The sequence below is a fragment of the Elgaria multicarinata genome, chromosome 5 (genome assembly GCF_023053635.1).
Source record: "Elgaria multicarinata webbii isolate HBS135686 ecotype San Diego chromosome 5, rElgMul1.1.pri, whole genome shotgun sequence".
In the NCBI taxonomy this organism is placed as follows: Eukaryota; Metazoa; Chordata; class Lepidosauria; order Squamata; family Anguidae; genus Elgaria; species Elgaria multicarinata.
Window position 1 is genome coordinate 112,293,866 of NC_086175.1, and position 13,904 is coordinate 112,307,769.

Sequence of the window (13,904 nt, forward strand, 5' to 3'; positions counted from 1 at the left end):
TCCCAGGAGGCGGCAACGCTCAAAAGTGGAGGAGGCGATAGCCAAGCAAGCAGCCAGCAGCCATTGAAATTCCTTGTCCTGTACGTGCCTCAGTAGGAGGGAGTTTTAAAAACCTAAGAAGAGCCACGCTGGGTCTATCTAGTCCACCATTCTGTCCACACGGTGGCCAAACAGCTGTCGACCAGGACCCACAAGCAGGCCATGAGTTCAAAAGCACCCCCACCCCCTGCCCATGTTCCCCAGCAACTGTTGTAGAAAGGCATACTGCCTCTGATACCGGAGGTAGCACATAGCCATCAGGACCGGAAGCCATTGATAGCCTCCAGGACTTTGTCCAGTACCCTTTTAAAGCCATCCAAATTGGTGGCCATCACTACACCTTGTGGAAATGAATTCCATAGTTTAACTATGCTCTTTGAGAAGAGGTACTTCTGTTTATCAGTCCTGAACCTCCCACCAACCAGGTTCATGGGATGACCCCAGATTCAAGCATTATGAGAGAGTGAGAAAAATGTCTCCCTATCCACTTTCTTTGCACCATGCATGCCTTTTACACCCCTATCATATCTCTCCTTACTTAGCTTTTTTCTAAGCTAAACAGACCCAGATATTGTAACTTTTCCACATAGGGGAGTTGCTCCAGACTCATTAGTTACCCTTTTCTGCACTTTTTCCAACTTGACAATATTCCTTTTTTTAAGTGTGACCAGAGCTGTAGACAGTTTTCCTAGTGTGGTTGTATCATAGATTTGTATAAGTTAGGTATGATCCCTGTATCATCTTTGTTGCCTTCCTCTGTACCTGCTCTAATCTGTCGATGTCCTTTTGGAAATGTGGTGCCCAGAATCATACACAGTACTCCATGTGTGGTCTCACTAGTGTTGAGTAGAGAGGAATAAGGACTTCACGCGTCTTTGATACAATGCTTCTTCTAATGCAGCCCAGAACTGTGTCAGCCCTTCTAGCAGCTATCTCACACTGCTGACTCATGTTCAGATTGCTGTCAACAACCACACCCAAATCCTTCTCCGCTGTAGTGCTTCAAAGCCATGAATCCCCATCTTATATGTGAACCCTACATTTTCCCTCCCTAAATGTAATTCCTTACATTTCTTGCTAAAGGACATCTTGTTGCTCTCCGCCCAGTCTTCAAATCTGTCCAAATCAGATTGCAGTCCCATTCTGTCATCATGGGTGTTGGCCAGACCTTGCAGTTTTGTGTCATCCACAAATTTGATAAACCCATCAATCCTGTCATCCAGGTCATTAATAAAAATGTTGAATAATACTGGCCTCAAGACAGAACCCTTTGGTATCCCACTGGTTACTGCTCTCCAACTCGATGTAGAGCCATTAATGCTGGCTCTCTGAGTGCAGTTAGCCAACTTTAGTAGCTTGTCAATGAGAATATCATGTGGAACCTTGTCAAAAGCTTTGCTGAAATCAAGGTAAATTATGTCCACAGCATTCCCTTGTCCACTAGAATAGTTACTCTGTGAAAAAAAGAGACAAGATTTGTCTCACATGACATATTTTTGACAAAGCCATGCTCTTAGCAATCACAGCATTGCCTTCAAGTTTCTTACAAATGGACTGCTTTATTACCTGTTTTAACAGCTTTCCAAGGATTGATGCTAGACTCGCTGGTTGTTAATTATTGGGGGTCTTCTTTTTTCCCTTTCTTGAAGAGGGGGACTACATTTGCTCTTGTCCAGTCCTCTGGCACATCCCCAGTTCTCAAAGGACTCGTCAAAGATGATTTACAGAGGGCCCAATAGCTCTTCAGCCAGTTCCTTCAATATTCTAGGGTATATTTCATCAGGCCCTGGGGACTTGAAAGCATTCAAATTGGCTAAAAGTTCCTGTACCATATCCTTACTGATTTACACCCTCCCCTGTCGTGTTCATTTCCAGTCTTTTCTACTTAACTCATTGTTTCCTTTGGATGTAAAGACAGAGGCAAAATAGGAGTTGAGTTCCTCTGCTTTTTCTTGGTCCTCTGTTAAGTTTTCTCCATTTGGTGTAAGCAGTGAGCCTACCGCCTTTGTTGTCTACCTCTTGCTATTGACATATTTGAAGAAACCCTCCCTTGCTAACCTTAGCTCATTTTCTGCCTTTTCCTTCCTGACCTCATTCCTACATTTCTTCACTAAAGCTTTGTAGACTTCCTTGGTCATAAGCCCTTCCTTCCATTTCCAGTGAGCATCTTTCTTTAGTCTCAACTCCTTCATGAGGTACCTGTTCAACCACATTGGCTTCTTTAAATGTCTCCTCATTTTCTTCCTCATTGGTATTGCTTGAGATTGCACTATCCTTAATTCCTTTTTCAAGAAATCCCAGTTGCTACAACAATTGTTTATCGTTGCTTTGACGATAATCAGTTTATGAATTAGCTAACTACCAGTTCCTCCTCATTTGCCCTGAGGCAATTAAAAAACAATAAAAATATCATTAATGCTGCAAGCCTATGAAACTTTACCTGGGAATACAGTCCATTGCACACAATGAGAGTCAGGCTTAGTTCTGAGTATGTCTTGTATACAACTATGCTGTAATATATTAAATAAAAACACTTTTGATATCACCACTAAGATTGCTCTGCTTTTAACAAGAGTGGTTCTTTTGCATCTGGTGTTGCTAATGAATATGCAGTGTCAACACTAATGCACTTAGGAGTCATGAAGTTTGCTGGGATATGTGATAATAAGCCTACAATGAGATGTAAAAAAGTCAGAGAAGAAAACACTTTTGGTTCCACCACTAGGACTGCTATGCTTTTAACAAGAGTGATTCTTGCTGCGCCTGCTGGTGTTAATGAATAAGCCACAGTGCACATTTGTGCTGGTAAGTTAACACTAATGCACTTTGGAGTCATGAGGATTGCTGGGATATTGGTAACAAGCCAACTATGAGATGTTAAAGGTCAGAGAAGGGCCTGAATGGTGCTGCGCACCCACTGTAGTGCAGACAATAGAGAGGAAATATGAAAAGCTAAAGCCAGGTTTTCTGGAGTGATAAATTGCATTATGTAGCTCTGTTGTGTAAGAATCATCAGGCGTGTCTACACCTAAAGGTGTAGAGGGAGGGGGGATCGTGGACTTACCTGCTTTCACGATCCTCCCCCAGTATCTTGATGGCTGTGTGACATACGTTGTGGCCCTCATTTTTTTCTTTTAAGTAGAGCCATGCCCGCACGCAGCTGTCAAAAATAATGTAAAAAACAACAACACACCCAGCCCCCTGCCATACCTGGGATGGCAAAATTGCTGCCCCCGCCCCCAAAGGACATGGAGCCCGCCCCCAAACGGCTCCGTGCTTGGCACTGCTACGCACGGGGATGAAGGGGGAAGCCGGGATGGGCACCCACACCAGCCGCGGTCCTCAGGATGGTCCCAGGACCACGGTGAAAATTGGGATAACTACAGAAGCAGTTATCCTGGGAAAATGGAGGGGTTGACCCTGGGGATGCACAGGGATGACCCCAGGAAAAAAGTATAGTGTAGACATGCCCATCTTATACTAGGTATGCCATCTGCCTTCTACAAATACTGCCTCCAATGGTTTGGGACATTCTAATTTTAATCTACTTGTCTATGATGTTGCTGACTCAAATTTGTGTACAGCAGGCTTTGTCGTGTTTCTGGGACAGGCTGAATGCATGAAATAAAGGCCTATCTACAAAAAAATTGTCAAGTATTTTATGGCTCACTGAATGAAATATTAACTTATTAGAAACAACCCTGACTGGGAATCTTCTGCGCATCTCCCGCTCCTTCTGGTCTTTTTCCCATCACAAAATAGGACAGAGAAAATCCAATATTTGCAGCTATAGGGAAACTTGCCGCCATTTTCTGCTGTGTGCAGGAGAAGCAGCGCTACAAAAATAAACACTGAATGGGTCATGTGGTTGTTGCTTGCTTCCTCTTTCTTCCCAGGGGCTGAATTCTATTTCAGAGAAGCTTGAGGTGGGGGGAAGGGGGAAATTCCAGTAGAGAACAGTGGTTCTAAGCAAAATGAGATGGGCCCAAATGCAAAAGTGGCAGGACAAAAGCACCAGCATATGTAAGCTTAAAGCTCTTACTGCCAGCAGCTAAGTCTTAAGAAAGGCAGAATGTTGTGGGGGGGGGGGGGACTGCAGAAATGCTAGGAAACCACCAATTGATTGGCAGTTGAGGGGGAAGGTGGGACTAGAGGAAGGGGCGTAGGCCTCTGAGGGATCCCAGAGAAGCAGATTGGGACACCCGGAAAACTGGGCTGCGACCCCAGGCTTCAAATTCTGTAGTCCTGAAACAGAGGGTCTGTGAATGCTTTGCTCTTGGCACAGGGTTAGATCTGCATTAGCACTCTGTCTCAGAGATTTTCTCAAATCACTTTAATGTCTGTTTCCTGGGGCTGACTGACACTCAAACTGCAGTGTAATAAATAATAAGAGCCAGGGTGCATGTTGGAAAAGATTCCCAGTCACGGTTGTTTCTAATAAGATAATATTTTGTTCAGTCAGTCATAAAATACTGTACTTCACAAACATTTTGTCGATAGGCCTTTATTTTGTGCATTCAGCCTGTCCCAGAAACATGACAAAGCCTTCTACGAGTGACCAGTAACGAGCGTGCAACAAAGCACTCATCTGATGATGCTCTCAGGCCCTTTCTACACCAAAGGATTATCCCAGGAAAATGGAGGGATTGTCCCTGCCTGCTCCCTGGATCCTGTGTGTCATTTGTATGCACGGGGATGATCCCGGGATAAATGGCTGGTGTAGACATGCCCTTAGTGTTGCTATTGGAATGGCTTGAATCTACCTGACCCTGTATTTATTGGCTTTCAAATGTTCTAGCTTCAGGAAACCCTTTCTATTTTAACCTGTCTTTTGAGGAACCTCTACTTGCAGAAGGCAGAGCAACCCAAATCATTGTCTCTGCTTCACCTTTTCTTCCCATCACATGCTACTTTCAATTATGCCTTGCCATTTATCCATGTCAACTATGAATATGCCCTAGAGTACACACATTTCAAAGGTCATACAGGCTTCTCCAGGGGACAGCACAAAACCCACTCCTTTAATGTATTGCCTCTCTTTTATCTCACATCGGGCCTGCTGATTACTTGTCTGTCAACTACCCTATTCTGAAGGCCTGAGCTGCATATTTTTATGCCATTTATTCACAAGTAAAACTTTAATCAGTTTGTGCTTAAATCTACATAATACAACTAAAATTGTATTGAAAATAATAATATAATAATAATGTAATGCAAATTTACATTGCATTCTATACCAGAGCGCATTCCAATTAACCATAACATACAAAACACAACAATATAAACAAAAATCAATAAATACACACTAGATAAAGTACTAACAAATTCATGACTAATCAATTTAAATAATCAAATAATTTAAAACCCCCAAAGAAACTGATTGTTCCTTGCTCCATGCACCAACACATATGGCTCTAACAATAAATAGGTTTTCATATGCATTTAGTTTGTCTTCCACATAAACAGCTCAATCCTAAGCAGAGTTAGGCATGATTTAAAGTGCAATCTACTACATAGCTACTCAGAAGTCCCACTGAATTCAGTGGGGCTTAGTCACAATAAGTGGGAATGCAGCATTACCCTATTGAAATAAATAGGCTTATTTGCAACTAAGTGTGCAGAATTGTTTGCATCTAAATCTACCTCTGCAAAAAGATTATTATTATTATTTTTATTTATTTATTTATTTATTTATTTATTTATTTATATAGCACCATCAATGTACATGGTGCTGTACAGAGTAAAACAGTAAATAGCAAGACCCTGCCGCATAGGCTTACATTCTAATAAAACCATAATAAAACAATAAGGAGGGGAAGAGAAAGCAAACAGGCACAGGGTAGGGTAAACAGGCACAGGGTAGGGTAAAACTAACAGTATAAAGTATAAAGATTGCACTTAATTTGTTCTGGCTGTTATTTTCTAGGTATATTATTTCACTTTTTATTTCTAAACTATCTGTTTGCATTATTTTTAGTTATTCTAATGACTAGAAACTAATCCCTTCATAGCTCAAACAGAACTTCCCCTGTGTGTAACATTTTTTTTTATCTAAAAAATGTTCTCCTTGCAGATAATATCATTGATATGTCAGGCATGACTGCCTTGCTTGTTCCTATGCCTGACTTCCTCATTCCAGTTTCCAACACCATATCTTGTACTTCTTAACCTGTATCTTTAATGGGAACAAATATTTGTGTCTTCTTTTTGCTCTTTCCTAAATTTCATTACTTTGATTTCTTTTACTTTCTGAAGGTTGGCACATATGCATTTACTGCATAAAGACTATTTCCTTTGAGTGCCAGGCCACTTTATGATGTATTTTATATTTGTTGGATTAAATATAAGTAACTGTAACCATAAAGGGCCAAGCCCACTCCCTTGATGACCAAATTTTACTGAAATAATGAGTGGGTTCTAAAATTTGAGACTACACAAAAACAAAATTAGACATGGTAATTTTGTTCAGTTTGTCTATCCAGAAAATAATATTTTAACTCAGGGGTGTTAAGGAAGTAGACTGGGATCTACTGATAGATCTCTGGGTGATTTGTAGTCGATTGCCAGGGTTTCTGACTCCCAGTGGTTTAATAGCCAAAAAATAAAAAAAAATAAAAAAATCGATTTTTCTTCCCCTAATTAGGTTGCATGAAATATTTGGTGGGAAAACCAAGAGTGAATTTTTGTGTGTGAGCTCAGTTCTTATACTGAAAACAAATTCTTAGGCTGAGCAAGCACATAGAAACACATTGTTTCTTAATTCAAAGGGCTTCTCTGCACAAGGCTTTTATTGTGCATTTGTGATTGGTCATTCATAGAAGTTTGTGGGTCCTTTACGCAATGTTGTCAACCTCCAGGGCCTCTCCCGTACTTCATAAACTTTATCCTCGCTTTTTTTCCTAACAGGGAAAATGTGGTAATAGAATTTAAGCATGTTTTGAAGCGCTCTGAAGGCCGGTGAATTTCCAGAATCCCGCTATATCTACAGGACTGCATGCAGTCACTAGATAGTGCTATGATGTACAGAACTGCAGAAAAAGGAAATCCTTGAAAAAAGTCACGCGTAATTGAGCTGATCTTAATCTCACAAAGACACCTCTTGCTCTTTTGGCATTGAATACTTGAAACCCTCCAAGATCAGAGGTTTCCATCTAACGAGGGCGCAACCCATACGCTTGTTCCCGAAGTTATGAACATGTGTGTCAGTGCAGGACTCCAATTCATATTGGGTAGGATATATTCAAAGAAGCCCTTTCACATGAAGTCATAGTTTTGGATTTGCTATTTTACTCCCCAATGTGCAGTGAAAGTGGGACTAAATCTGAAGATACTCTTCTTGCACAAATATGAGAACTGCTATAGAACGTACTTATAGCGCTATGTCACTCTTCTGATAGCACTTGTGCAATAATTTGCAGAACAATGCTAGCAACTATCTTCATTCCACTTAGTTCTTTGAATCCATTTATTATTTTTACTGAGTCAGGGACACTGCAAATTTACCACAGGTACATGTACAACAAGAGCAAATATTTATGATGAAGAACCTCTGCAAGTTGGACCTGCAACAAAATGTTGCAGTGTGCAGTTCTCCTGTTCATGGTTCCAACTAGGCCTTTTTTCAAAATACTCCATTCCATTTCCTCTACCCCGGCTTTCCTTTTTCTCTCTTCCAACAGACGGTCAACATGATGCGGCCACTGAGCATACTCAGTCATCATTGGGATGTTTGGTGGAGGGCGTGTGATCGTAAAGGAGGAGAAGGCTATTAATGTCTACTAGTCCTGATAGCTATGTGCTACCTCCAGTAGCAGAGTCAGTAAGCCAATGTACACCAGTTGCTGGGGAACATGGGGAATAGGGTGCTGTTGCACTCATGTCCTGCTTGTGTATTCCTAGTCAACAGCTGGTTGGCCATTGTGTGAGCAGAATGCTGAACTAGATGGACCCTTGGTCTGATTCAGCATGCCTCTTATGTCCTTATGTAAAGATGTTTTTGTACTTCCACAAATCTTGGGGTTTTCTCTAGCCTCTTGTGTATGTGTGGTGCTGTTTTGGCAACATAAATAATGGCACTCTTCCATGGTGGGAAAATAGAGGGGATGATGACCTGAGATTAAAAAGGGTATGCACTGTTAGATCAGTGGGTGTGAAAGCACTAGATAAGTTGCAGAGAATTAACTACCTCTGTTTTGTCCAGTAGAAAGTTCTGCCTAACAGCAAAACTTTAAATGCTCTCTTCTTTTATTGTTCCACTTTATCGCCCAATTTTAATCACTGGTGAAAAAGAAAAAAAAATCTGTTTGGGAAGTTAGATGAATTGAACCTTATAATAAAGCAAAAATATATGGAATATCATCTCTGTAGCTCGACAACTGAGACAGCTCTAAAGACAGATCTGCACTTGTTATGACAGCTGTTGGAAACCGATGTCAATATTATATTACCGAGTGTTTTAGTAATCTTTACTTCTACTAGTCCCAAAATATGTTTATGGTGTTACCCGAGACAGTTTGATTGTAGAAAGGAATCAATAATTGCTCGCATCTGTTGAGTAAATAAATAGTATATGTTCATGTGTCTCTTGAAGTCAGTTTTGTTGAAAACTTTGTGCAGAGGATTAATGAATGTTTGTGTAGTGCTTTGAAAGTCTAAAGTATTGTAAGTGCCAGGTATTATTATTAAATCCTTTATGAATCAGGCCCATTAAAGGCTAAACCACTGGGTTTTTTAAAGTGGCAGAATGCTGCAGTTAGTTTAGTCTTTGTTGCTTTTTGCATTGCTTCTGGTCATTCTGCACATATCTAGCTCTCATGGTGGTATAGATATTTATCACATTTGTATCTTCAGGGAACGTAGTGACTTTATTCAATTTTACTCTCCCAACAACCCTGTGAAGGAGATTAGGCAAAATTGCTAATTAGGGCTGGGTGGGTGCTATGAGCCTATCATACCAATGCTTTTCCAACTCCACTACCTCTCAGTCTGAATGCCTAGGTCAAAGTGCTGGTTTTGACCTTTAAGGCCCTTCATGGCTTGGGAGCAAGAAACCTGAAGGATCAGATGTCCCCATATGCATCTATCCAAACCTTAAATTCTTGTTCTTAGGCTTTCTCTGGGTGGTCCAGCCAGGTGAGGTATGACATGTGGCTACTGCAGAAAGGGTCTTTTTCAGTGGTGGAACGCTTACTATGGAAAAACCATCTCAGAGAGGAGGATCTTCAAATACTCTTCAAATACTTAAAAGGTTGTCACACAGAGGAGGGCCAGGATCTCTTCTCGATCCTCCCAGAGTGCAGGACACGGAATAACGGGCTCAAGTTAAAGGAAGCCAGATTCCAGCTGGACATCAGGAAAAACTTCCTGACTGTTAGAGCAGAACGACAATGGAATCAGTTACCTAGGGAGGTTGTGGGCTCTCCCACACTAGAGGCATTCAAGAGGCAGCTGGACTACCATCTGTCAGGGATGCTTTAGGGTGGATTCCTGCATTGAGCAGGGAGTTGGACTCGATGGCCTTGTAGGCCCCTTCCAACTCTGCTATGCTATGATTCTATGATCTATTATTTTACCAAGCTGTTCTTGCTTTAAATTTGTTCTAAATTTAAACTTGTTTTTATGCTATGCTAATACGTTTTATGGATTTTTTTGGCAAGTATTTTAATTTGTTTTCAACTTTGTTGTAAGCTATCCTAAGGACATGGTTAAAGGGCAGCATACACATATTTTTAAACTCATAGGCTGAGTGTGAGTGACTTGCCCATAACCTTTTATGTCTGACTGGGGATTTGAAATCAGGCCTTCCTGGTCCAACACTCTATTCAGTACAACAAAATGGCACTGTTTTTAGCCATTTTAAGAAAGGTACAATTAATCTCCATCAGATTTATTTATTTATTACACTTTTATACTGCCTGTCAGTTGAAGCTCTGTGGGCAGTGCACAATTAAAAACCATAAAATATAACAAGTCTAAATTTAAAACATGAGAAAGTTAAAAAGGCAATATAAAACCAGCTACATTAAAAACCAGGGAAAGCCTGTGTAAAAAGGTATGCCTTCAGGAGGCGTTTAAAAGATGTTAGTTTTCTGCCTCCCAAACCGCACGAGGGAGGGTTTTCCAGAGGGTGGGGGCCGCTACAGAGAAGGGCCCGCGGCTGAGGTTCTTCATGGCGGCATTCCGTTCGTCTCGGAATGGCCAGTTTAGGCAGTCCTGACATCTCTTCCTGTAAATTAAACATCTCTAACTCCTTGTGACCAATACTGAAGACAGTAACTGTAGTTCTCATACTGAGGTGAGACTACTTACATATGAAAATTATTTGCCACATTTTAGCACAGACTTAGGTGCACTTAAGCCCATTAAAATTAACAGACTTCTGTGTGCCTCACTCTGTAATGTTCGCATTGCCAGAACTTATGATGTTTTATATGTATTAGAATAGCTGTAGGAATTTGAAGCAACTGTGTTTGTTAGAAATGCAACTTCCTACAATCTTACAATAATTATTTACTTCTGATGGCTAGTTTTTGTAGCAGACTGCAAAACCCTTTTAAATGTTTTTAATAATAAAGGTACTGAACAAATGGAAACAGTCAACACGAAATGTAGCAAATTGAAACAGTATTTGTAAGAGGAGAAGAGTGACAAGGTTGGTGAAGGAGGAAGATATGTATTTTCTTCAAGAAATTTCTATTTGGGGAAAAATGGAAATATTTTAAATATTTAAAGGAAATCAAAATGCATAAAGTTATATATAAGTTATTTATTACTACTAACCTAAAATACAAAAGTTGTGATAAGAGTTGTTAGACACAGACTGTTAGACATTGTAAATCCTATAAAAGTTAAGGGAAGGGTGGTAGATTCTTAATGTTAAGGAGAAAACTATAAGAACTTAAAGATCACATTTATTATTAATATTTTTATTATTATTAGTACCCCTAATAATAGCCAAAACCAATCTTAAGAAAAACTAATTTAAAAGTGGATGAGAGCATTGAAGTGACTCCACTAGATTAGTTAAGGTTGATAAATCAAAATATTATGCAAGCCATACCTAAATAATTTCACTTGTGGCTAGTATATCCTTTGACAAAAATAAAAAAAATATCCTTCGACTAAATAGAAGCAATAAACTTGTCGAAGAGGCCACCATGACACATATTTTAGAACTGATTACACTATTTCCTTTAATAATTACTTCAGTGAATATTAAGAAAGCATAAACTGAAGCTAGTATTTATGCTGATCACATGACTGTGATAAGAGAATTGGTATGGAGGAAACTGCAAGGAATATTTTGAGATTTAATAGTAAAGCATGCTTGTAAGTTGTGGCTTTACTTTTAGAAAAAGAAGGAAGGAAAGACATTTTAAATGTTGTCAGTCTTTACGTTAGGTTTGGTATACAAATATTTGGGGACACAAAGAAATTACATCTTAATATATGTGTTGGGGTCATTAGAATATTGACCTGTTAGTGTCAGGTTTTCATGTACAGACAGCACCAGAAATATGGGCCAATTTTCTGAAAACTCTTCATGTTCATAATGTTCTTCAGAGTATTTGGAAGTTTAGCCAGGAGTCTCATGGTAGACGATTATGGGTCCTAAAAAATATGGCTATGATCTCATATTGAGAGGCTGGATTTTCAAACAGAACAACCAAAAACCTTAAACAGATGTTCAGTGCTAATATATGTTAAGAGCAGTTAATCCTCAGTTAACATGTTCTGGGTATTAGCTGGTTTTTGTTTTGGTTTAAACAGGAGTTTGTGAACCAATTTTAATTCAATTTTGGCCACCGTTGTAAAAACTAGGATTTATTAATTTATTTTAGTCCCTCATTAAAACAACTTCAGGGTGTGTATGTATATACGCAGTGCCTGATTAAGATATGAACAAGCATATAATCCAGCACGTGTACTTTTTCCTGTTTAACGTTCTAAAAAAGTAAGTAGATTTTTTTTAAAGCATGGGTTAATCTTCTTTACAAATAGAAAGCAAATAATATCTATAGGGATCCTTAGACTGCAATCTGAAATACACTTGCTAGGTAGTAAGCCCAATCAAACACGGAGAGACTTACTTCTGAGTAAACTTGCATAGCATTATGTTGTTAATACCAAAATGCCAGGCTTTTAATGAATGCATATTTGAACATGGCCATAACTTAAACTGATTATATGTGTATTACATCCTAGAGACTTTCACACATAGTTTCTTGCATGCATTAGAGCACGAATCTGCACACAGATTTCATATATGCAAGGGCTTTCCCACTGAGTTTAGCATTTGCAGCATCTCCATTTACTTGTAGAGTTGTCCTGACAATTCAATCAGTTGGAGAACCTGACCTTGAACACACAGACATTTAGACTGGACTTACAGCAATCCTACAACAAAATATAGCAAACGTAACTTAGCACATTTACTACTGAGTAAGCTCCATCAAACTCAGTAAGATTTAAGGTGATCATGCTTATTATTATTGGAGTAGTGCTGCACTCACTCTGTCTTCTGGATATAGTTTATATTCCACTGAGCGAAACAACTCAATTCTAAACACATTTGCTTAAGAAGTAAGTCTCATTGATGACAATGGAATCCTAAAGGTTTCATTTGAGAGTAATTGGCACAGAGTTGCAACCACACACCATGATCCTCAAATAATTTCAATATAAAACATCCAGTTGATTTCAGAGAGGTTACGAGAATACATACATATAATTGAAGATCTGAGCTGCTTATATGCTCATTAAGTGAATCTGAACAAGTCTTAAGATCTACATGTATTTTTTAAAAAATAAAAGGGCTCCCAGCTGTGTAATGAAAACATTTGATTTCTTTTCTGAACCATACTTTGAGTAGCTGTAGTTTCAATAAGATAATGCACAACAGATTCTGCCATTAAGAATGTTGCTGAAATATTTCCTACATTTAGATGCATGCCAATCTTAAACTGCAAATATCTGTGTGGACGTTTCATATATCTATCAGTCTCCTAAACTAGGCTTCCCATTAAAACATGTTGAAAAAATCAAATGAAATAATAAAAAATACAGTACCTGATGTATGCTGATGCTTATCCAATAGCCACTCTTTCTGCAACTAAATTTCACTCTGCCAGAGCTTCTGTATTAAATGCCTTCATCTCCTTTTTTTTTAATGTCAGCACAAGCCCAGGCAAACTTCAAATCCAGGAAAATAAAATTAAGCACGCAGATCAAAGGCAGACGAGCAGTGAGACCAAATGCCTGTAATCTGATCAGTGATCTGTTGCCATACATCAAAGGCTGTGCTTTGGAGACTAGAGAGAGAAAGAACTTTCTTTTTAGCAGGTAGTTGTGCTCCGTTCTCTGCCTTCCCCCTTTCCTCAAATACATTTAATAAAAACCCATCACTAGAGATCCACCTACCCCCCCTGTTTTGTCATGGAGGGAGTAATACATGATTCTTGGAGTTGAATGGCTGGATCTGTAGCCTTCTCTCTCTCTTTTTTGTTCTCAAGCTGTGCTCGACGCAGATTGTGTGTTGGAAGCTTTCCCCAGTGCCAGCGGGTTCCGCTTTATGCCTTTCATCTCACTGAACTGATCCCATGACATCATTCAATGCTGTGGGACTGGTTGGAAAGCTGTAATACAGCCTGTGGGGAAACACAGCTGAACAGCATAAGAGTCTGTGTGGTTTTTAATTGAGTTAGCTGCTGTAAACACTGCAAGAAAGTCCTTTCAAAGTTTCTGTTATTTGGAATTTTCATGTGAAGCCATGAAAAAGAGACAGTGCCTTTTAAATGTTCTTGTGCAATAACATTAAGGGTGAGGGTATTTACCAGCATTGTGTCTGACCAAAATCAAAATTTCCC

The 13,904-nt window shown here is 39.5% G+C and overlaps 1 protein-coding gene across 1 annotated transcript in view; it reads right to left on the reverse strand.

Annotated features, from left to right (window-relative positions):
* The window catches only part of TNFRSF19 (TNF receptor superfamily member 19), a 66,433-nt gene extending 52,884 nt beyond the window's left edge, over positions 1-13,549 (reverse strand). The window contains exon 1 of the mRNA XM_063127033.1: positions 13,108-13,549. The gene's annotated coding sequence lies outside the window, so the exon portion shown is untranslated. The remainder of the gene's footprint in view (positions 1-13,107) is intronic.
* Positions 13,550-13,904: the final 355 nt, after the last annotated feature.